Genomic DNA, 21,962 nt, shown 5'->3' on the forward strand with positions numbered 1-21,962 from the left:
TGTTATGTACTCTTTACGTGGATCCTCTGGCTTAAATCTCACAGCAGCCATCTTAGGAAGTCTTCTGATATCCCCAGGCATATTACTCATGACAGAAAGTGCAAACACAGCCTCCAAGGAGTCCTGTAGTAAAGAAACCTGGTACACTCGGTTTATCCAAGCATCTGCCAAACTTACTTAATCACAGAAATTCTTTTTCAAGTAGTACCACTAACATTACACGGTACTGGCATTTCAAGGACAAACTTTTTAAAATTTTTTTCAAGATTTTATTTGAGAGAGAAAGCGAGAGACAGAGCAGGAGTAGAAGGAGTGTGCAGAGGGAGAGGGCAAAGCAGACTCCCCGCTGAGCAGGGAGCCCAACGCAGAGCTCCAACCCAGGACCCTGGGATCGTGACCTGAGCCGAAGGCAGACGCTTAACTGACTGAGCCACCCAGGCCCCAAGAAACTTCTTTTTAAATTATGTTTTAGGGACAGCTGGGTGGCTCAGTCAGTTAGGCATCTGCCTTCAGCTCAGGTCACGATCCCGGGGTCCTGGGATTGAGTCCAGCATGGGGCTTCTTGCTTAACAGGGAGTCTGCTTCTACCCCTGCTTGCCACTCCCCTTGCTTGTGCTCTCTCGTTCTCTCTCTCTGACAAATAAATAAATAAATTATATTTTATTTTGAGATAATTGCAGATTCCCAGGCAGCTGTAAGAAATAATACAGAAAGAGCCCATGCACCCTTTACTCAGTTTCCCCAATGGCAACATCTTACAAAACCACAAGACAAGGTCACAACCAGGACAAGGATACTGATGCGGCCAAGACAGAACCCTTCCCTCATGGCCAGCCAGGATCCATCTGTGACCTTCCACAGCTTCCAGGCTTCTCATTCACCCAACCCTTTCTTAGGCCAAACTTTTTTCCAGAGTGGCTGTACCATTTGCATTCCCACTAGCAACTATGAGTGATCCAGTCTCTCTGCCGCCTCACCAGCATTTGGTGTTGTCTCTACTTGTTTCTTTTAGACATCCTGGTGGGGGTGTGCCCGCATTTCATTGTGGTTTTGTTGACATTCCCTCATGGCAAATGACGAACATCTTTTCATGTGCTTTTTTGCCATCTGAATATCTTCTCCGGTGACATGTCTCTTCGTGTCTTTTGCCCATGTCCTAATTGGATTTTTCAAACTCAAACCTCAAATTCTTTGTACTCGATAGTAGTTTTTAGTCGGATATGTGGCTTACAAATATGTTCTCCCCCTCTGCAACATACTGTCAATAGGGCTGTTCTTAGAACAGAAGTGTTTAATTTTTGACAAAGTCCAACGTACCAACACTTTTTCTAGATTCAGAATTCTAGATGGCAGTTCTTTTCTTTCAGCATTTAAGAGACAGATTGCTACTTTCTTTTGGCCTCCGTTATTTCTGATAAGAAATCTGTTATTTTAACTGCTTTTTCCCTATACATAAGCTATTATTTTTCTCTAACTGATTTCAAGATTATTTCCTTTGTAGTTTACAAAGGATTTCTGGATTTCTTTTGGGTTTATCGTTTTTGGGCCTTGCTCATTTTTTGAATCTATAGGTTTATGTCCCTTGCCAAATTTGGAAGTTTGCAGCCATTACTTCTTGAGTATTTTTTCAGCCCCACTGTGATATTGTGTATTTATAATAAATATATATTTCCCTTCCCCATTCCCTTTCCTGGCACTGAGCTCCTAAAACACTTGGAATTTCCTAAGTGATGATAGCAATAAATGTGTTTTTGTTATGTTAATCAATAGACTTTTGGAAAGGCCTAGGTCACCTGAGGATGGGGGCTGGTTGCCAGGGGAGCCAACCACGTGATTAGAGGGTTGGAACTTTCAGTACCCCCAACTCCCCACCTCCTGGGAGGGGAGAGGAGCTGGAGATTGAGTTCAATGGCCAGTGATTTAATCTATCACTACATAATGACACCTCCATAAAAACACAAAAAGACTGGATTCAGAGAGGTTCCTGTTTGGACCCATGAAGATGTGGGGAGAGTGCCCTATTCAGAAAACGTAGGAGCTCTGTGCCCTTTCCCACATACCTTGCCCTATTCATCTCTCCTATCTGGCTCTTCCTGAGTTATATCCTATTGTAATAAACTGGTGACCCAGTAAATAAAATGCTTCTCTGAGTTCTGGGAGCTGTACAAGCAAATTAACCGAACCCAAGGAGAAGGTCATGATAATCTACAATCTATAGCCATAGGTCCACCAGGAGCACAGAGATAACCTGAGCTTATGATTGGCATCAGAAGTGGAGTTGAGGGACGGTCTTGTGAGACTGAGTCTTCAACCTGAGGTATGTGACACTAGCTACTACCTGGAGATAGTTGAATTGTTCGACATCGAGCTGGTGTAAGAGAATTTCTTGGTGGCATGGGGAAAAAGCCCACACTTTGGAATCAATGTCAGACGTGTACCACCCTCTTTCTTTTCTCCTTCAGAAACTACGATGATACAAATGTTTTATCTTTTGTTAGAGTCTTACAGGTCCCTGAGATTCTGTTCATTGTTTTTCAGTCTGTTTTCTCTTTACTGTTGAGATTGAATAATTTCTACTGTTCTATTTTTCAGTTCACTGATTCTTTTCTTTGTCCCTTGCAGTCTGCTGTGGAGCCCTTCCACTGAGTTTTCTATTTTAGTTATTGTTCAGCAATAAAATTTCCATTTGGTTCTTCTTTATATCTTTTGGGGGGTGCTTGCTGGGACTTTCTTTTTTTTTTTATTAGTTTCAGCCATGCTTGTCATTGTTCTTTGAGGCATTTTTAACATGGCAGATCTTTGTCAGGTAATTCTACCATTTCTGTCATCCCAGTGTCGCCTCTCTCATTCCACTATGATCTTCCAATTCTTGCTATGATGAGTGATTTTTCTATCAAATCCTGGATATATTCCCATGTTATGAGAGTCTGGATCTTGTTTAACCTTGTGTTTTAACCTTATTTAACCTGCTGCAGTATGGAAAGTCGGGGCACTGCATCATTTGCCAGGGGAAGGTAGAAGTCCACGTTTCCCACTCAACTCCCATTGACACCCAGGGAGGAGGCTCCCCATTACTGCTGGGCAGAGACAGCAATTCCAGTGCCCCGCCCCCTGTGGCTCCACTGACAACTCTCTGGGGGTGAGCTCACTTCTGGCAACAGTGAGAGACTGGTTCTCCACTTGGACTCCTCTGAAATCACCCCCTAGTTAGGTACCCTAACTGCTAGGGGAGTGGTGGTCTGGGCTCTCCTGCATAGTATCCATTGACACGGGAGTGGGGGGTTGGTGCAGGGCAGCTCATTGCTTGACCTTCTCTGACACCACCCCAGAAGGTCATGAAGATGCCTCATTACAGCCTCTCAAAAGTTGAAGTCTAGGCTTCCCACACAGCTTCTGCTGGTGGGAATGGGGCCACAATTTGTTCCTGTGCTGTTGGCTGGAGGAGAATGGTGATTGTCCAGAAGTTTTTTGTCATGCTAGGCTGCCTCTTTCCTGATGCTTTGACTAGAGAGAGCAAGTTTTTGTGGGAATTTTTTTGGTACGTGTCTGTTGGCATTTCCAAATGGCCAGCATCTTCAGCTCCAAATCTGGGATAGACAAAGCAAAAAGAAACCCCAGGACACTCACCATTGTGTCCTTCCTCAGGTCCCATGGCTCCCTAGCTGGTCTGCCTTTTCTTTCCACCTTTCAGAGTTTTATCTGCTTTATATGTAATGTCTAGCAGTTTTAGTTGTATTTGTCAGAGGAGTAAAAAACAAAAGCAAAAACAAAAACTTATCTGCTCCATCTTTCCTGAAGCAAAAGCCTTTCAAAAAGGCACACTTTGAGAGATGTTCTTTATCATGCTTTGCCATTGTGTTGTGACATGCCAACATGTTTGAAGCACTTTACTTATAACTGATAAGGTGTCAAGGCTTGCAAATGATTTGCTCTTTGATGTATTAGAGCAGATACAGGGTTATCCGACCTTCCAGTTAGTTTTTGCAGGATAACCAACACCCCAAAACTTAGCAGCTTGAAGCAGCCATTTATTTCCCTCGTGGCAGATCAGAAGTTTGGGCTGGGTTCCACTAGGCACTTCTGTTCTGGATTGCTGCTTTCATGTGTCTGTGGTCTGCTCTGAATCAGCTGAAGCCCACCCCTTGGCTGGGCTCTCCCATATCTGGATGACAGGGCTGACTCAGGACTGGCATGCATGGTCTTTCTTCCTACAACAAGCTAGTGAGGCCTGTTCGTATGGGGGAGTCAGGACAAGGAGAGAGCAATGTACGTGGCCTCTGGAGGTCTAGGCGTGGCTCTGGCCCACAGTCACTTTCACCTCACTCTAATGGCCAGAGCAAGGCACAAAGCCAGTTGAGATTCAAAGTGTGGAGGAAATAGACTCCCTGTGCTGATGAAACAAGTAAAGTCAGTTTACAAAGAATGTGGATTACATGGAGGGGTAGAGAACTGTGGCCAGTTTTTCAGTCTACCATATCCCTATAAAAATGTCTTCTCACTTGCATTTTCTAGCATGTTTTCTTGAGTAGGGAAAAAAACGCTGGCCAGTAATTTCTCATAACCCCTGGATAAATTCATGGGAAAATGTCACATGGATGAGAGTCACTGGTGATAGCAGGAAACAGCCAGTCAGGGTGATTGACCTAAAGTGCAAATCTGATCATGTCACTCATGAACTTAAGACTCTCAAGTGAGTTCCCAATGTCTACAAAGAATTCCAAATTCAGCATAATACATAAGGCCACCTGTGAGCTCACCAGCTTCCCTCCCCCCTCCCACTCTGCAGGTTAATATATGAATCTGAACACAGTTCCCTTGCACCTGTGTTACTCCAGATTTTGCCCTACCCTTTGTGCTATTTCTTGTGCCTGTAATACCTTTCCCTGCCTGCTCTTCAACCACCTTCTCTGTCTGGCTAGCTCTCCCTCCTCCTTACAAGCTTAGCATATGGGTCATGCCCTTGAGATAGGCTTCTCTGGCCATCCCCTTCTCACGGGCGGGATTCATTAATTCGTCTCTGCTCAAAATGTGCATTGTGCTAATGGTGTACTTATTATACTGAAATTGTCCATTTATAAGTCTGGCTTCCCCACTAGACTATGAGTTCCTCCAAGAAAGAAAGTATATTCTTATTTAACTTTGTAACTGCAGTTTTTAGCACCGTGCATATAGTGTCGAATAAATAACATAGCAGATGCTGTTGGAGCTGCCATCCATGTCTCTGGGTCCTTAGCACTTTACTCTGCTCTGGGTGTGACTTCCATCTGTTATTGGCTCATGGCGATTCTAGCTGTTCTTGAAATAATTCACTGTACTTGTTTCTTCAGATAAATAAGAGGTGGGGCAAAATATCTTCTTTTGGAGATGACCTAAAAAAAATGGTGATTTTTATATGCCTCATCCAGATAAAAATGAATTTTTAATGATCTGGGTTCAAATCTTCTTCTAGTTAGATATTCAACCTAGACAAAAAACCCAACCTCTCAGTGACTGCCTCTGAAAAATGGGCTAATATAACTGGGTTGTTGTGAGAATTAAATGCTGTAATCCTTGCAGACTGCCTGAGCACAGAAAACTGTTCTGGTTTTGTTCTCAGAAAGGTTATGGCTAGAAATTTGCATATCTACACATAATCTGAAAAGAGAGTTTTGCGGAGGTCACACAGTCAACAATCAAGGGTGTTTGTTGTAAACTTAGATAAGTGCCCTTGCGCAGAGGCATAAAAAGGTTAACTTCTTATATTTCAGAGTGTCCAAGATCCAATGATCTTTGGCCTGTTTGCAAGTTAAAAGGATTGAGTGAAAGGGAGCAATCGATTTCTGAAGATAGGGTTTGGTGGAGTCCCTAAATGAATGTGTGTTTGTTTGCGGGGAGGGGAGTTCTGTTTTAAAGAACTGGAAACTTGTCTGCTAAACGCTTTGTAAACAAGCTTTGTTGGATTAGCAGAACCTGCGAAAAATACGATGACTTGAAACCAGAACCGCCAGTACACTATAGTATGCCATGGTTTTCAACTCTTTCTCAGAGCCCCTTAGGTGAAACCTCTCCAGGGGGTAAGGGGAATCAGGAGACCTGAGTTCTAGACCCAACTTCTCCACTCCCTGGCTATATGTGACCTTGGACAAGTTCCAACCTCTCTGTTCTCAATTCTCTCACTTATTAAAATGAAGAGACAGTGTGGTCCCTTTCATTCTAATAGCCACAATTTTTGAAGTCTTCCTGTCTGCTTTTTCCAGAGCCCACGCCAGCCTCCCTGAGCAACGGGAGCTCCACATTTGGCCCCCAACTTTGGCAAAGATTGTGCTTTTCCCTTATCCAAGGAGGAGTCAGAATTTTCAAAGTAAATGATACTGTGTCTAGTATTGTAGATGAGATTATAGGCTGTGTCTATCCAAAATTACACTGTGGTTTGGGAGAAACTTTCAGGGAAATAAACTTTGGAAGCTGCAGATAAGGAGCTAGTGCTAAGAATGCGAGGGGCAGGATTTCAATGAATAATAAGCATGTTGATTTATAGGTAGCAATCAGCATTAATTATATTTAAGTCCACATCTCAGACCCTTTTTCCTATAGCATGAGATATAGTGATCCTCAATTCTGATTCAGGATTCACAATTCCAGAAGATCCCCCACCCAGTGTACACACAGAAATTTCAAATTCAGTTGATGTGGGTAGGGTCTACAAGACTTTTGTATCTGGGGAATTCTGAAGTCAGTCGAGTTCGAGGACCAATGTATTTAGAGTGCTGACGTGCCTCTTTGCTTCTTCCTTGAGGCAGACACTTCCATCTGCCCATCAAAATCAAATAAAACTGAGAGCCTTTTATCATTTACCTGACTAAATCTAGCTTTCAGTGACTGTCATTACTATTTCTGTCTTACCTAACCCTGGCTTGGCATGTAACAGACAAAGTTAATATTTATACTGTTTACAAAACAGTTCAATAAGCACTGGAACCATGACACACAGAAGAGAATTTGCTGCATCATGAGTCCGTGTGAATTCTCTGATGGCAGTTCAGTGGTCTGTATGACAGAGTTCATGGACTTGGGACTAGCGAAGCTTCAGACTTTGCAAGTCCTAGATCATAGCTCCTAATCTTCAAGAATGTGACTGTTTACAAGAAAAAAAAAAAGTTTAGGGGAGCGGGATTAATATTGCTCCTGCTGAAGCTTGTTCCTGGCACTGGTAACCTTGTTTACTTGCTCTCCGAAAAGATTGGCATCCCCAGTTCCAGCACTGTGCTTCCAGCAGCTGTCCCCAAATGATTAATGCAAGCAGGCAGACCTTGGCTCATTTCTAAAGTGGAGAACTACCTGCAAATTAATATACTAGCCTAACCTCCTTTGAGTGGGATTGATGAAGATTTTCTCAAATTGATGTCCATCTGACATCACTGAGGGTCTAAGGCTGTACTTAACTCTAAATTGTACCTAGAACAGGGCTGGTTCAATGATCTGTTTGCTTAACTTAGTCAACAAACCCTGATTTCCAAATAATACTCCTCAAAACACTCTTCAGAGCAGACTTGGAAAGCACCCCCTGCTTTCTTCCCTGCCACGAAAGCAAACCAAGTGTCAGAAATGAAGAATTTCAATGAAGGGATCTACTGATTGGGTTCTGCCTGTGCAGTGTTTTCAGTCAGACTCCAAAGTTTGCCTTTTCTAAAACCCGTATCTCCCAATTTTGCAAGACAGAGCTCAATAAATTATTTTAAAAGAAAAAAATATTCGTTCTCTTTGCCTCAGTAATTCCATTCCTAGTGCTTTACAATCTGCCTTTCCATGCTAGAAGGAGGGAAGGCAGGAAGGAAGATGTTACACATATAAATGTGCTTCAGACAATACAGGGATTAGTTAAGTAAATTGTACTTTATCAATTTGAGGGACTATTAAAGATTATAAACAGTATACAACAATGTAAAAATGCTGATGTTTATGTGAAAAAAAGCAAAATACAACAATACATCTACACTATGTATTATAAACTAGCAAGAAATATGGAAAATAAAAAGTTGATATTTGGTAACTATGGAATCCTGACAGCTTTTATTTCTTTTCAAAATTTCTATTGATGCTATTCCAATACAGTTGTGCATTCAAAAAGAAACGTCTTTTTTGCAACTGTTTAAATGCTCTTATAGGTATGATCTAACAGTAAAGTACACTGTAAAGAGTATAAACTCATTTTATTCTGTGAAGACTTGAAGCTTCTTAAAGATTATATATATATATATAAAATTTTTAATATTTATAACATGGGCAGAATATATATATCATTATCCCTTGTTTGATAGATGAAGGCTCAGAGGTGCTGGGACATGAATGGTTTGACCAAGGTTGTATCATTTATCAATGACAAGCAGGAGTAGGAGGAAGAACACGGTAAATCCCTGAGGGCTGAAATAAAACCCAACTCACAACCTATACCTGAGTTTTCAAAGAGCCCAGTAGACAACCACAGTTGGCGAACACTGATTTTTTTAAGCGCTGGGATTTGTATAGTAGAAGGGACTGATAGCCAGTCTTCCTGACTCCAGCCTCAACTTTGTCTAATTCATACAACTGTGAGAGGAATCTTGAAATAGAGCTTTCTTATTGTCACGCCCCTACTCAAGAACCAATAGTGACTAAAAGTTAATAGCTGAGACTCTAGGTGCTGGCATTCAGGGTCATCTGTAACCCCAGTCTACTTCAGCTAACCTTTTTGCTGAGAACTACCTGCAGTGTTCTCTCTCTCCCTTCTAGTCCAGCCAAATTCTAGTACTTTCTGTGCAGTTGATAATTCCCTGCAACAGTTCTTAAATTTTGTATTTTCATTTTCATGTTAAAATCTAAAAAAAATGTATATTTTTAAAAGTCTGGTTTCTTTGGGTGACCCCTGATCACTGAGTGTTGACATTCACCATCAGTGCCTGGATTCTTCTATGTACTTAGGATCACATCATTGGCATCAAGGAGGACATCTTCCATTGTAATGGGCTGATGTGCTAAGAACAGAGACAGGACCAGAAAATAATGATGACATGTTAGCACTATGTAAAGGCCAGACATCTCTGTGCCCTGTAGAAGCAAAAGTTTCCTGGTAGTTGGGACGGAGCAGTGTAGTGGGAGAGCTGAGTCATCACATGGCATGCATGTATCATTCTGCTAAAAGCTTGCACCGTGGCGTCCACCTTTCAGTGATGTAGGCATCGGTTTGGCTACTGTGAAGCATCATCTGTCCAAAAAAAAAATAATAATAATAATTAACCTATTGAAACCAAATATTACTGGTTTAGGAGTCTTGTTAATTGTAAATTTTCTTTGGTTTATAAGTGCTCTAATGCCTTTGGTTATTGTTCCAGTTTCTACAGGTGAGTAACATTTGAATTTAGTGGCTTAAAATAACATTTTATTATTCTCTCTCAGGGCTCTAGAAGTTCGACTAGGCTCAGCTAGGCAGATCTCGCTCAGGACCTCTCACAGTTACTGTTGGCTGGTGGCTGGGGCTGGAATTATCCGGAGGCTCGCTCATATATCTGATGCCAGAGCTGGGGTGATTTCAGCAGCTGAAGCTCCGTGGGCATGTATCTCTAACTCTGTATGATGTCCCCACATGGTCCCATGGTAGGTTCAAGGTAGCCTTACTTCTTATAAGGTAGCTCAGGGCCCTAACAGGGATAGACAGACTGAAATAAAATAGGGGGAATGACACACTGTCTCACATTTTCTAATTTAGCAGCAGATGTCACCCAATCTCCCTTCCACCACATTCTACTCATTAGAAGTGAGGCACCAGGATCAGCTCACATGTGAGGGAGGAGGATTAGACACTACTTTTATGGATGAAGTGTTCAGAATCACCCGTTACACAGTTCCCTTCCCTTCCTATTTGCTTATCCAGATCCTGTCCTCCTTTGCAACTAGAATAAGAATTTCCCTGAAGACATCTCCGGTTGCTCCCTAAGTCATTTCTCCTTTAATGAAAATCCCACAGCCTGTTGTCTGTACCATAGAGGTAAACCTTTAATTGTTCTGCCTCATGTTTTATTTCTGATGATGGAACAAAAATTGTAACAGACATTATACATATATGATCTAACTAAATAAAGTCCTCACACCAGTTCTGTAAGGGATGTCTATTAACCCCATTTCATAGAAGAGTTCATTGCCCAAGGTCACTTCAGCTCTGCTGGGTCTATTTGACTTCTGAGCCTTTTCTCTTAAGCACTATGCTATGTGCTACTTCCTGTAATTTAAGTCATATTTGTGGAATATGACTGGGGGGCATAAAGGCAAAAAAAAAACAAAAACAAAACAGGAAAGGGAAAGGGAACCCATAAAAGAGATCTACAAAGGCAGTAATGTCAGAGGAATGACCACAGTGACTGCTTCAGAGGTACCCCCCGGCACCCTGGTCACCCACTTCCCCCTCACAGCCATGCCAGTCTCTCCCCCTTTGAACTAGTAATCATAAAACGTGCAGGCATCTATAGTGACATTTGGAGGACAAAAGCACTTTGCAAATGTAAATGCAAAATATGCAGAGTAACCATTCAGAGATGAAAGGTGAGTGGAGAAGCTGAACTCTCTGGCTAAAGTGACTACCACTGATTTAGTGCTAAGTTCAGGCAGACCATAAACCCAACACCCATTCCAGTGCACACACAATATGGCCTATCACTCATCACATTTGGTACAATCAATTTAATGTCCTCATTTAAATATCCCTCTGAAAGCGGATCTCTGAAAATGGGACAGATTCTCAGTGTTATCCTCAGCAAATGAATTCCCATAATATGCAGGACCGTTTCTGGAGGTTTGCAACTATTTAAATAAGAACCGATAAATAAATTCCATACGAATTTATCGCTGCTAGAATGCTTTACATCACCAGGGGTACTGCAAATTTGCTTTTCATTAACCTAATGAGCAGAATTCAATAGTCAAACAGGATTTGGAAAGTGCCTGCCAATTAGGTGAGGCACCAGAACTCTTCCACTTGGAATCTGAGGCCAATCCATTAGTAAGATTGCACAATGATGAAAATGTTTTTAAGTGTCTGGTTATGTCTCCAGTTATATTTATGACATGTGAGCTGGGTTGTCCTGCCAGAAATCTGAGAGCTGGTCAGTTTGTGACTGCCCAGGGAGCTAAATTTAAAAGCGATTTTTAAACCAAAATTATTAAGAGAGACCAAGAGGGGTAAAGTAAAATTAAATCGAGGACTGAAGAAATACAGTATAATGGCTGAGAGGGCAACTTTTTGGGCATCTCTCTCTGCCACTGACTAAACACATGACCTGGAACATATAACAATACTTCTCTAAACCCGAGTCTCCTCATTGGAAAATTAAAGATAATAATAACAGAGTTGTTTTCAAAATTAAATGAGAATGTCTGTAAAAGTGCTTAGAACAGTGCGAACTCACAAAGTAAATGTTCACTAAATTATTGTTAATACCATCATCCGGGAATAAATAAAAATGACATTTCTTCTATCTTCTCTTGGCAACAAGAAGTTTATTTAACCTTTTATGACTTAAAAACCCCTTTAAGACTCTGATGCAAAGCCATGGTCTACTTCTCCAGACAAGTGTACATGTGTATACACTTGAAATTTTGCAATTTCAGAGGTTCACGGACTTCCTGGAGTCTAAAGAGCTCTGGCCTCCTCTATCTTCCCATTCTCTCTTACTGTCATTTTCAAGTTGTGTGGCTATCCAGATTTTACAACTATTTAATTAGTTGTCTTTAATGCCAGCTTCTGGAAGTAAGAAAACCAACACTATAACTGTCAGTGTTTATATTTAAGATTTGAGAAAATTTAAGATCAAGGTAATCACTCAATTAAAAAATTATAGGCAACTCAACAATAGGAAAATAAACATGATTGAAAAATGAGCCAAAGACCTTAAATAGACACCTCACCAAAGAAGACCTAAAGATGGCTAATAAGCATATAAAAAGATGCTCCACATCATATGTCATCAGAAAATACAAAACAAAAAAACAATGAGCTACCACCACACACCTATTGGAACGGCCAAAATCCAGAATACTGACAATACCAAATGCTGACAAGGAATGTTCATTGATGGCTGGTGGGAATACAAAATGGTACAGCTACTTTGGAAGAGAGTTTGGCAATTTCTTACAAAACTCTTTCAGTACTCTTACCATATGATCCAGCAATCACATTCATTGGTATTTACGCAAAGGAGCTGTAAATTTATGTCCACAGATGAACCTACACACGGATATTTATAGCAGCTTATTCATGACTGCCAAAACCCGGAAGCAACCAAGATGCCCTCTGGTAGGTGATGGATAAATAACCTGTGATACATTGAGACAATGGAATAGTATTTAGTGCTAAAAGGAAATGAACCATCAAACTATGAAAAGACATGAAGGAAACTTAAATGCATATTACTCAGTGAAAGAAGCCAGCCTGAAAATGCTATATACTGTATGGTTCCAACTGTATGTCTTCTGGAAAATGTAAAACTATGGAAACAATAAAAAGATTAATGGTTTCCAGGGGTTAGGGAGGAGAGAGGTGTGACTAGGCAGAGCACAGAGGATTTTTAGGGCAGGGAAACTACTCTATGTGACACATAGAGTAATGGTGATTGCACATCATTATACATTTATCCAAACCCATAGAATGTACAATGCCAACTACACCATGGGAAACCTTGGACTTTGGGTTATAATGATGTGCCAGTATAGCGTCATCAATTATAACCAGTCTAGCACTCTGGCGGAGGATGTTGCTAGTGGAGGAGGCCAAGTATGAATAGGTAGAGGGAGAACATGGGAAGTCTCTGTACTTTCCACTCAATTTTGCTATGAACCTAAAACTTCTGTAAAAAGTAGAGCCTATTTTTTAAAAATTACAGGCTGTTTAAAGCTCATTAGCCCTTTTCCAAAAGAGTGATTCTAAGTTGATGGTATAGAACTCAGAACATATTAGCTCTTAGTAACTGTATTTAAAATGACAGTTCCATTACCAGGACAGTGCTCAGAACCTATGAGGTTGGTACTGAACTCATTATCTTTAACAAACCTAATATTCGTCCTGCATTTCCCATCTTGAATTTTTGGGTCTATCATTATTTACCCATTCAGAAATTGTACTAGGTCCTGGCAAGGTATAAAAGAACAAATCAGACCCCACCCTCAGAAGCTTAAACTCTACAGGAGAAAGATAGCTAAACAAAGAAAGGATTGGGGAGACTATAATGAAAATATATACCAAGTGTAGGGTAGTGGGATAAATTGCATAATTTTTCCCTGGTGTTCAATCTGTCTGTCCTTCTCTAAAAGGAGTAAAATCCCTACATCACTGATGTTGGGCTTGGCCGTGCAGTTTGCTTTAGCCGAACTTTTTTTTTTTTAATCTTTGGTATATTTTATTACATATTGTATAGTACAGGCTTCATAGAATGTTTCCCAATGTTCTCTACTAAATACATTGCTGAATGAAGCACTGCAAGATACCTGGAGGTCTCCCACATGAGTCTAACTTCTGTCAATACCCATAGAGTTACAAAAGAAATCTGCAAAAGACAGCAAAATGGAGGCGGCCAATCACTGTGGCCGGTGGGGCTCTTGACTGCTGAACAATGACATTGTCTTCTCCAGGGGCTGATCCACGTCCACGGCTGACAACCCAGAAGAGGCTGGGACCCAAATTTGTATAGAGGTAAGGCCAAGTGGAGAGAAAACAACTCCAGACAACCTAGAAGTCTCCAGCCACTACTTCTTATTCCTGGGAATAAGAAGGAAAACGTAATTTTTCTTTTGGGGATTACAGAGTTCATGTCCTTTTGACCAGGCATCGCTAGAAGCATATGCAAATGTTTTCCCATAATGATTGAAGTAGCAAGCTGATATCGATTGATTTAACTGTTTCTGAAGTTTTTAGTTTTGTTCTGCCATTTTTGTCCCAAAAGCTGAATCTGTCATCATATTCCACAGTCACTGGGGTGCCAGGAACATGATGGAATGTGATTCCATTTACTGCGTAGATGTCCTAAAATGTGAGCGAGCATGATGTATGTCATAAGTGAGTGGAAGCTTTAAATGCTACTGTGTGTTTCAGATGGCCTCCAACTTGTACTTCTGATTTCTGCCACAAGAAAAGCATGCCCTAGGCAACAGCTACTCCTTCAGTCTAGGTCCATAAGAAGAGTCATCTGTTGCAAACCCACAGTTAACCTACTGCCTGGTGCAGACCTACAGCTCATCCCTCTGCACTCATGTAAATAAGCAAGAGGTGAATGTTTGTCATTCTAATTTGGAGTTGTTACTGCAGCAAAACCTGACTGATACTGGTGGTCTTAAAGGAGAGTATACCTATTTCTACTTGGGTATCTGAGAAGAGAGTGTGACCAAAAAAAAAAAAAAAAAAAAAAAAGACTTTGAAAAGCTCAGGATGATAGTAGGTTTGGCATGGAGATTTGTACATGTTTTGGAGCAAGGTGCAGAGATCAGGATATCTGGGTTGGTAATGAAGGGCCTAGTATAGCATGCTAAAGGATCTGTACCATATTCTGTAACATGGGACCTTTGAAATAACTTTAAGCAGTGGAGGAAAAGGGGCCAAATTTTGCATTTCAAAAAATTATTGTACCGTGGTTGTGTGGAGAGTGTATAGATATAATGTTGGTAACGAAGATATTTGTTCGATGCTTAAAACAGTCCAGGTGAGATGCTTGAAGCTGTGCAAAACAGCAACCCTGAGCAGACCTGCAGGACACGTGGGGTTGTGATGGGGGGCATCACAGGGGGAACAATTTCAAGGACGAGGACACTGATACAACATGGGAAGTGACATAAAGGAATGAAAATGGCTCCCGGATTTCTACCTTGGGTGACAGGGTAGAGGGTAACACCACTAAGCAGAGTAAGACAAGAGAATGCCACGGAAGAGGGAAAGGAAAGATAAATCATGTAGTCTTGGACATCCTGTGCTGAGGTGCCTTTGGGATGCCCGGGAGGATGTGCCAACAAAGAAGTCTGAATTGGAAGGAGGGTTATCCAAGGACTGTGCCTGTCAGACAAGCACTAAGGGAGGCAGGGAGAAGCTGAAGATGAGAAGCCCACAGAGGACACAGAGATGGACAGGTTAGAGACATGAGAGGAAAGCTGAGAGGCCCGCGCCATAGGAAGGGGTGTGGGCATGAATGCACCGAATCTCCTCTTCGCTCAGACCCAAGGTGGCAAATGTCTCCCTCCAAACCGAGATGTAAGGTAGTCTTCTAGACAAAAGGTGACAATGCTTCACAAGCCACAGCTACTAAAAGCCATGGATAGAGCGTGCCATGTTGCCATTCCATAAAGCAGCGCACTGACAATCACCTAAGTAAGTAAGTAAGTAAATAAATAAATAAAATAAGAGGTGGCCAACACAGTACAGTGGAAAGGGGATGTGTCCCCTTCCTTGCACAAAGAATCCTTGACTCTGCTGTGGTCTATTTGCATTTAAAACACAGTTGGGGGGTGCCAGGGTGGCTCAGTCAGTCGGTTGAGTGTCTGCCTTCGGCTTAGGTCATGATCTCAGGGTCCTGGGATCGAGCCCCACGTCAGGCTCCCTGCTCAGTGGGGAGCTTGCCGCTCCCTTTCCCTCTGCCCCTCCCCACCGCTCCTGTGCTCTCTCACCCTCTCTCAAATAAATAAAATATTTAAAAATAATAAAACAAAATGCAGTTTGGAAGTCAGGTTTTCACATGCCAGGGACATCCATCTTACAAAGCACCACAAAGGAACTTGAGGCTGCTAACCAAAAACAAGGAATTAGCCTGTCACTGATTCCTAGCATGTTGGAGGGGGCAAGGCCAGCCTGGAGTCTACATCAGTCGGTGCAGTTATTTAAATACATGACCTTGCCCAGGTTCTTTCATTCATTTATTTGTTAATATTTTCTCAGTGCCTGCATTGTACCAGACTAGCAGCTGGGGATACAGTAGTGAAGAGTTTGACGGCTGCGCCCTCCTAGAATGCCGTCCTGGCAGGAGAGATGGGCATTAATCATGCAAATCGACTGATAATGGCTATCTCTGATAGTGACATTAAGGAAGGAAATAGGGATATGCGATAAGCCAGTGGCCTGCTTGAATCACCTGGAGGGCTTGTTAAAACACAGATGAGGGTGGAGGGCGCTTCGGATGGTCTGGGGCAGGCCTGAAAATATGCATTTCTCACAAGTTAATGGAACACTGCTGCTCCAGGGATTGCACTTTGAAAACCAGTGAGATTTTAGGAGGTTTTTTTTTAGATAATAACAAATAGCGCCTATGTGGGCTTTGTTGCATCCCAGGTACTAATTTAAATGATTTGCCTATGTTAACCCATTTAATCCTTAATAACTTTCTGAAGGAAGACCTAATTGGGTGGGCCCATTTTAGAGCTGGGGACTCAGAGATGTTAAGCATGGTGCCCAGGTCTTAGAGCCATTAGGTGGAGGTGCTGTGATTCAGCCCAGCTGCAGGGCCTAACTGCTGTCCCTCACTGTGGGTCTGGGTGCATGTGCTCTGCAGGTGAGGGACAGCTCTTCTGAGCTGGTGGAGTTTGAGCTGAGACCTATAGAATCAGAATGAGGAGCCATGCAAAGAGCTGGGAGGAGAGCATTCACAGGCAGAGGAAATAGCAAAGGCTAAGGACCAGGGGTAGAGAAGAGCTTGAAGAAGCTAAAGGAAGAGTAAAGCAGTCATGTGACTAAAGTTGGAGAGAAACAAAAGCCCTGTGACCAAGGGTTGGAGGATTAGGCAGAGGACAGGATCAAACGAACCCCTGCAGTCCACAATAAGAAGTTTGCCTTTTATTTTACAAGCAACAGGAAGTCAAGAAATAATTTTTAGAGTAAAGCCTTTTATTCTGAGATATAAATGTCAATTCCCATGTAGTTATAAGAAATAATACAGAGGTCCTACATACGCTTTGCCCAGTTTCCCCCAAATGGTGACATCTTGTAAATCTATTGAACGTTATCACAACCAGGATAGTCTTAGAGAAAGTCAAGGTAAACATTTCAGTGCCCACAAAGATCCCTCATGTTGCTTTATAGTGACACTCACTTCCCGCTCACCTTTGCCTGCTCCCCCTCCATCTTCAACTCCTGGCAACCACTGTTCTATAATTGACTTTTATAGTTTGGCCGTTTCAAGAATGTTACATAAATGGAATCATACACTGTGTAGCTTTGGGGAATTGCCTTTTGTCACTCAGCATAATTCTCTAAAGAGTCATTCGCTTCGCTGTGTGCAATCAGTAGTTTATTTCTTTTTATGGCTCAGTAATACTCCGTGGTAGGATGGACTGCCATTTAAACTGTCACCATTGAAGGACATCTGATGTTTCCAATTTCGGGCTTCTGCAAATAAAGCTTCTACAAACACTCATGGACAAGTTTTTGTATGTCTTCATTTTGCTGGGATAAATGTGCAGGAGGACAATTAATAGATCACAAGGTAGTTACATATTTAGTTTTTTAAGAAACTGCATTACCGTTTTCCAGGGTGGCTGTACCAGGGTACATTCCCACTAGCAAAAGTAGGAGTCATTTAACCTCTCTGCATCCTAGCCAGAATTTGGTGGTGTCACTGTTCCTTTATTTTAGCCATTCTGATAGGTACATACTGACATTTCATTGTGGGTTGTTTTTTTTTAAGATTTTTATTTCACTTGTCAGAGAGAGAGCACAAGTAGGGGGGAGTGGGAGGCAGAGCCACCCAGGTGCCCCTTCATTGTGGTTTTAATGATATTTTAATAGCTAACGATGGTGAACATCTTTCCGTATGTCTGTTGGCCACCTATATATCTTCTTCAGAGAAATGTCTCTTCATGTCTTTTGCCCAAGTTCTGATTGATTTGTTGATTTTTTAACTCTTGAGTTTTGAGAGTACTTTATATATTCTAGATCCTATTCCTTTGTCAGGTATGTGGTTCACAAATATGTTCCCCATCTGTTACTTGTCTTTCATCTTTTAATAGTCTTTCACGAAACAGAACTTTTTAATTTTGATAAAATACCATTTATCAATTTTCCTTTCATGGATTATACTTTTGGGGTCAAGTCTATGACTCTTTGGCCCAAGAGCTTAAAGATTTTCTCCTATTCTTTTTTAACCATAATTTTATGTTTCACATTTAAGTCTGTTGTCCGTTTTGAATTAATTTTTGTGTAAGGACTGAGGTTTATGGTGAGGCTCATTTTTTTTTTTTTTTTTTTTTGCTTATGGATGTCCAGTTGCTCCATTTTTTGAAACATCCATCTTTCTTCCATTGAATTGCTTTTGTACATCTATCAAAAGTCATTTGAATATATTTGTGTGAATGTATTCTGGGTTCTCTATTCTGTTCCATCAATCTGTGTGTTTATCCCTTTACTGGTACCACATAGTCTTGATTCAAGAAGCTGTCTAACCAGTCTTGAAATCAGTTAGATTGGTTCCTCCCACTTTATTCTTCTTTTTCAAAATTATTTTAACTCTTCTATTTTTTAAATTTTTCATATAAATTTTTGAATAATCTTGTCTATATCTATAAAAGAATCTTACTTCAGTTTTGGTAGAAATTGGGTAAAACCTGTATGTTAATTTGGGGAGAACTGATATTTTTAATATGCTGAGTCTTCTAATCTATAAACACCATACAATTGTCCATCTATTTTTTTTAAATTTTTTTTATCAGCATTTTGTAGTCTTTACCTTATAAGTCCTAAACATGTTTTCTTAGATTTATGGCTAAGTATTTTATTTTTGTTTTTGAGCAGTTATAAATGGTATTGGAATTTAAATTTCAGTGTCCACAGATTCATTGGTAGTAGATTGAAATACAGTTGATTCCTGAATGCTTATCTTGTATCTTGCAACATTGCTGAACTCACTTATTAGTTCTAGGAAGTTGTTTTTGTAGATTCCTTGGGGTGTTCTAAGTAGACTATCATGTCATCTGCAAATAGTACCAGTTTTTTCTTTCCATTTATACAAATTCTGTTTCCTTCCCTTGCCTTACTGCACTAGCTAGAATTTCCGGCACTATGCTGAATAAGAGTGGTGAGTGCAGACATCTTTATTTAGCTCCTGAACATAGGGAGAAAGCATTCAGCTTTTCACCATTAAGTATAATGTTAGCTGTAGGTTTTTTTGGTAAGTATTCCTTATCATGTTGATGTAGTTCTCTTCTATTCCAGTTTTTCTGAGAGGTTTTTTATTTTTATTTATTTTTATTTTTTTTAAAGATTTATTTATTTATTTGAGAGAGCGAGAATGAGAGAGAGTACATGAGAGGGGTGAGGGCCAGAGGGAGAAGCAGGCTCCTCGCCGAGCAGGGAGCCCGATGTGGGACTCGATCCCGGGACTCCGGGATCATGACCTGAGCTGAAGGCAGTTGCTTAACCCACTGAGCCACCCAGGCGCCCGGTTTTTTATTTTTTATCATCAATGGCAAGGAATACATTTCTATACTGAAGGATATGATCATGTGATTTTTCTTCATTAGCCTGTTAATATAGTGGGTTACATCGATTTAGTTTAAAATATTGAATCAGCCTTGTGCCCTACAATAAATCTCACTTGGTCATGGTATATAATTCTTTTATATGTTGCTAAATTCTATTTGCTAATAATGTTTTGTTACGGATTTTTGTGTCTATATTCATGAGGGATATTGGTCTATAATTTTCCTTTTTTTATGCTATCTTTGGTTTTAAGTCATACTAGCTTTAAAAAGTGAATTGGAAAGTTTTTCCTCCTATTTTCTGAAAGAGGCTGTGTAGAATTGATTGTTAATTATTTTTTCCATCTATGGCAAAATTCTCCAGTGAAACCATTTAGGCCTAGAGATTTTGTCTTAGGGGGTTTTAAAATTACAGTTCATTTCCTTAGTATAGAACTATTCAAATTATCAACTTCATGTTGGGTAAGTTGTGGTAGTTTGTGGTTTTTGAGGAATTGGTTAATTTTGTCTAAGTTGTTAAATTTATGTGTATACAGTTGTTCATAGTATTCCCTTATTATCCTTTAGATTTGTGCAAGATCTATAGTCGTTTCCCCTGTTTCCTTCCTGATATTGGTAATTGTTTTTTCTCTCCTTTGTTCAATTTTTTGCAAAAAGTTTGTCAATCTTATGGATCTCTTCAAAGAACCAGTTCTTTCATTGATTCATTGATTTTTCAATTTTTTTAATTTTCAGTGTCCTCAATTTCTACTCTAATCCGTTATTTTATTCTTTCTGCTTTCTTTGGGCTTCCTTTGCTTTCCTTTTTCTACATTCTTGAGGTGGGAACTTATATAATGGTATTTGATACTTTTCCTTTTTTTTTAATGCATGTGTTTAGTATTGAAAACTTCCCTCCCCATACTGCTTTAGCTATGTCCCACAAATTTTTACATGTTGTATTTTCATTTTCATTCAGTTCAATGTATTTTTTAAAATTTCTCTTGAGACTTCATCTTTGACCCATGGATTACTTAAAAATGTGTATTTAGTTTTCAAGTATTTAGAGTATTTTCTTGCTATCTTATTGATTTCTATTTTGATTCCAGTGTGTTCCAAAAACATACTCTGTATGATTTCAACTATTTTAAATTTGTTAAGATTTGTTTTATGATCCAAGATATTATCCAACTTTGCATAGATAGATAATACTGGATACTGCTGTTGTTGGGTGGAGTATCTTGTAAATGTTGCTTCAATCCTGTGGCTTGATAATGTTGTTAGGATTCTTCTATATCCATCCTGATTCTCTCTCTGGTTATCCTATCTGTGCTGAAAGGCATAGTGAAGTCTCCAACTGTAATTGTGAATTTGTCTGTTTCTCCTCTCAGTCCTGTCAATTATTGTTTCATATATTTTACAGATCTGTTGTTTGGTGCATACATACTTAGGATTACTATGTCTTCTTGATAGGTTGACCCTTTTATCATTATATGATATCTCTCTCTGTCTCTGGTAATTTTCTTTGCTTTGAAATTGACCTTACCTGGTATTAATATAGCCACTCCTGCTTTCTTTTGATTAATGTTTTCATGCCCTATCTTTTTCCATACTTGCCTTTATTTTTTTTTAATTTTTTTATTTTTTAGTGAAAAAATTTATATTTAGGTTTAGCCAGCTGGACTCAGTTTAGATGATTCCAGTTTTGTTGGCAACATCCAAAGCATCATAGTCAGGAGCCAGTTGAACATATGCCTTCTTCTCTCCATCAGGCCTGATCAAGGTGTTGACCTTGGCCACGTCAATGTTGTAGAGCTTCTTCACAGCCTGTCTGATCTGGTGCTTATTGGCCTCGACATCCACAATGAACACAAGTGTGTTGTTGTCTTCTATTTTCTTCATGGCTGAACTCAGTAGTCAGGGGGAACTTAATGATGGCATAGTGATCAAGCTTGTTTCTCCCGGGGGTGCTCTTTTGAGGATATTTGGGCTGCCTCCGCAGACCCAGTGTCTTGGGTCATTGGAATGTAGGTGACATGCGGATCTTCTTTTTTTTGTGACTGTGGACGCCTTTCAGCACTGCTTTCTTGGCCTTCAAAACCTTTGCTTTGGCTTCGGCTTTGGGAGGGGCAGGGGCTTCCTTCTTAGCCTTCGGCACCATCTTTGTAAAAGGGCCATACTTGCCTTTATTTTTATATTTGAAATGAGTTTCTTATAGGCAGCATATGTTGGGTTATGGTTTTTAATATACTCTATCTCTGTCTTTTAATTTGTGTGTTTAGACTGCTTGCATTTATATTTTTTATTATTTTATTTTTTAGATTGCTTGCATTTAATGTGATTATTGACATATTAGGACTTAAGTCGTCCACCCTGAGAGAAGGGGTTACTTCTTGTTACTGCTTCATGGGAATGGGAGTTCCTGCTCCCTAGGTGGTCTCCACTGGCATTGCAGAAAGAGTGGGCCTCAGTACTGGCCAGTGGGGTAAAAGCCCTGAGTCCCCACTTGGCCTCCTCTGGCACCACCCCAGCAG

At 40.4% G+C, this 21,962-nt stretch overlaps 1 pseudogene; it reads right to left on the reverse strand.

Moving 5' to 3' along the window:
- Nucleotides 1–21,117: 21,117 nt before the first annotated feature.
- LOC113911930 lies at nucleotides 21,118–21,589 on the reverse strand (annotated as a pseudogene).
- Nucleotides 21,590–21,962: the final 373 nt, after the last annotated feature.

Source organism: Zalophus californianus, chromosome 12 (genome assembly GCF_009762305.2).
Source record: "Zalophus californianus isolate mZalCal1 chromosome 12, mZalCal1.pri.v2, whole genome shotgun sequence".
NCBI classification, from domain to species: Eukaryota; Metazoa; Chordata; class Mammalia; order Carnivora; family Otariidae; genus Zalophus; species Zalophus californianus.